The sequence below is a fragment of the Pseudophryne corroboree genome, chromosome 4, assembly GCF_028390025.1.
Source record: "Pseudophryne corroboree isolate aPseCor3 chromosome 4, aPseCor3.hap2, whole genome shotgun sequence".
NCBI lineage: Eukaryota > Metazoa > Chordata > Amphibia > Anura > Myobatrachidae > Pseudophryne > Pseudophryne corroboree.
Window position 1 is genome coordinate 42,682,823 of NC_086447.1, and position 2,967 is coordinate 42,685,789.

At 42.0% G+C, this 2,967-nt stretch overlaps 2 long non-coding RNA genes across 2 annotated transcripts; one reads left to right on the top strand and one right to left on the bottom strand.

Annotated features, from left to right (window-relative positions):
- Nucleotides 1-623: 623 nt before the first annotated feature.
- LOC134911089 (uncharacterized) lies at nt 624-2,685 on the bottom strand. Its single transcript, XR_010176312.1, has 3 exons — nt 2,585-2,685; nt 893-1,042; nt 624-783 (listed from the first exon to the last, which is right to left on the bottom strand). It is a non-coding gene; the product is annotated as an uncharacterized LOC134911089 (long non-coding RNA).
- LOC134911087 (uncharacterized) lies at nt 695-2,353 on the top strand. Its single transcript, XR_010176311.1, has 3 exons — nt 695-757; nt 833-1,045; nt 1,661-2,353. It is a non-coding gene; the product is annotated as an uncharacterized LOC134911087 (long non-coding RNA).
- Nucleotides 2,686-2,967: the final 282 nt, after the last annotated feature.

Consider the following 2,967-nt stretch of genomic DNA (forward strand, 5'->3'; position numbering starts at 1 on the left):
GTGTCAAGGCCAAGATGGCCAAAGAGGCCAAAGCTGCACGTAGGACCGGAGGTGGCCCACCTTTACGTGTCGCCTATCGGGACTGGGAGGAGCCTGTGCGGGCATTGATTCCAAGCGAAGTGGTGTCTGCTACTCACGTCCGGGATTCGGACCGACCCACGCAGGATGGTAAGTTTGTTTGTTAATGTTGATATTAAATGTTTTTTATTTTTTTAATTTTTGGTGCAATTTGTGTGGTTTTTTTTGGTTTTTTTGAACAATTGCAGGCCTATGCTCCCTTAAGGTGTGTTTTTGTTATTTCCCTAATTTTTGCGGCTTGCATATGTTGCTTTCAAATTTATGGCCCTATTTTTGGCGAAAATGCTGTAACGTGTGTTTTTTTGTATGCCTAATTTGGATTTAACTTAAACAGACCACTGTAAAACTTGTCAATTTCCAAAACAGTACATTTTGTTCAACTTAGAAAGTACTGAATCTCTGCACTATTTTGCTACATTGATGTTTGTTTATGACAAAAAGTGTGGCCCACATGACTTACTTTTATTTTATCCACTCAAAAAAAGTAAATTCAAAACCACGTAAGCTTTTTATTGTTGTGTAAACCAAACCAAATATATGCTTACAGTACATCAATGGTTTGCACTGGGTCCTTTTACAAAATAAAAATAAAATAATGTTGATGTTCCTTTTTTCACAGTCACACAGCCCAGCCGCCCAGAAAGGCCTCAGACCAGTCGTGATGATGCCGGTATTGCAGGTAAGTCTTCACTCTAGTCACTTTTTCTGAAAAAACATAGAAGTACAAAATAATAATTTAAACATTTCAACCTAGGTTCTGCTTCTGCCAGCCGACCTCCTGTAAGGCGCCCATCACAGGGCTCGGGCCACTTACCAAGGAGGCCAACTAAGACTCGGCGTCTTGGGTCTGAATCTGCACCTCCATCATCCCCACCCAGGCGAAGGCTATCGGCAGTGTCATCCCAGCCACCACTGGCACTATTGGCGAGTTCGCAGAGTGATGAGCCCAGATCACCTCAGTTATCTGGTGAGTTAAATTTTAAACAAAACACATAAGCAAGAATATACACAGTACATTTATGATGATGTTAGTGGGTTTGGAGTTTACATGTTTTCACCTGCAATCAATGGGATGTAATGTCTTCTATTGCTCAAGGTGATTTGCTTAAAATAACTAAGGTCTTAGTGGATGGTTTAGACAATCTAGTTGTTTGTTAAAAACAGTTTTGAGGATACATTAAGCACACCCACTTTTCCATGTTCAAAATTATGAAGTGTATTAAATTTATTTACCAAACACAAAAGCATAAATAGTGAGCACACATCGTCCCTGACCAGTATGTAGATGGCTTACTTGCTCTGCTCCTCGGCACTATACAGGTAAGTAGTCTAGCTCGTGGTGAGGGGAGGGAATCTAACAGTGTAATGTTGTGGAGGGAAGTTAGTTAGGTGAGTAATATGCAAATTTGACAATATCTGTGCCTGTGTGGGGTTTATGGTTAAAAAAAGTGAAAAATTGTTAACGTAGAGAAAAACAAGAGGTAAGATTACAAAAATGTAGTATTAGGAATGTATTAATGTGTTGTATTCGGCACACCAAATTGAAAAACAAACAACATTGCATGTTGCCTCCCCCATACAGAGCACAACTTGATGTCCGGTGACGAGCAGCAGGGACCAGAACAACAGCCATCATTCACACTGCAACTTACAGCTGTTGATCCAAGCATGCCAATCCAGTTGCAGGATATACCCCAACCAACCAGCAGTCCACAACTGGCACAAGCTCCGCCCCAAACCCAAATTCCAGACGACTTTTGGGCAAGTTGGACAAGCCAACAGGCCCAAAGCAATGCCACACTCACCCAACACACACAACACCTTGCCAGTCTGCCCCATCATCTTCCGCGTCTTAGTCGCAACTCAGGCAGACTAATAGTCCAAGTAGGGAGAATGGCGACCTCTATGGAACAAATTAGGGCGGAAAATAGTCAAATGAACGCAAACTTAACACGCATTATAGATGACCAACAGCGACATCAGCAGGCACTTGTACAGATAATACAACACAATCAAGTGGTGAATGAGGCCTTATCCAGAATAGTAGCCAGCCACACTGCTACAAACACACAGCTGATTGCCAGTTTGAATAATCTCAGCAGCAATATTGCTAACATGGGTGGCCATCAAGCTACCTCCAGCTCTGGAACCACAACCCCGGTTCAAACGCCAGTCACCTCCCCTGTCCGGCGTTCATCAAGAGCACGTGCCAGTGAGCCAGCACCCAGCACACACAAGAGAAAAAAATAACTGAAAAATGTTGTTAAGAAAAAATAAAAGCTTTTGATTTAAAAACACATTCCTGGGTCCGACTCAAAAATGTATGAAGCTGGTCTGTATGTATGATGTTATGTTTTACAAGGGTAATGACTGTAAATGTTTTGTTAGCATCAACTAAGCACAAGGGACACAGCACTATAAACAACAAACAGTAAGTAACAGAACACACAATAGAAAGTATATGAAAGTGTTTAGAGAAGGCTAATTACAGCATAATTAAACTAACCTGTAAAATATCGCAGGATCACTTCTTGACGTACCTGCCTCCCTACATTTGTACTGACACTGTCACCAGATGGTTCTAACTCCTCTGCTTGCTGGCTGCTTTCTCCCTCACCATGTTCAAGATCTTGACTTAAACACAGATTATGGAGAAAACAGCAGCAGAACACAATCCTAGTCACCTTTGAGGGACTATACAACAAAAGGCTACCAGATTTATCTAGACACCGAAAACGTGACTTCAGCACCCCAAAACATCTTTCTATCACATTCCGTGTAGCCTTATGTGCATGATTATAACTGTGTTCAGCAGGAGAATCAGGTTGGGACAATGGAGTAAGGAGCCAAGAGTAGCAGCCGTAACCCCCATCACCTGAAAAACATATA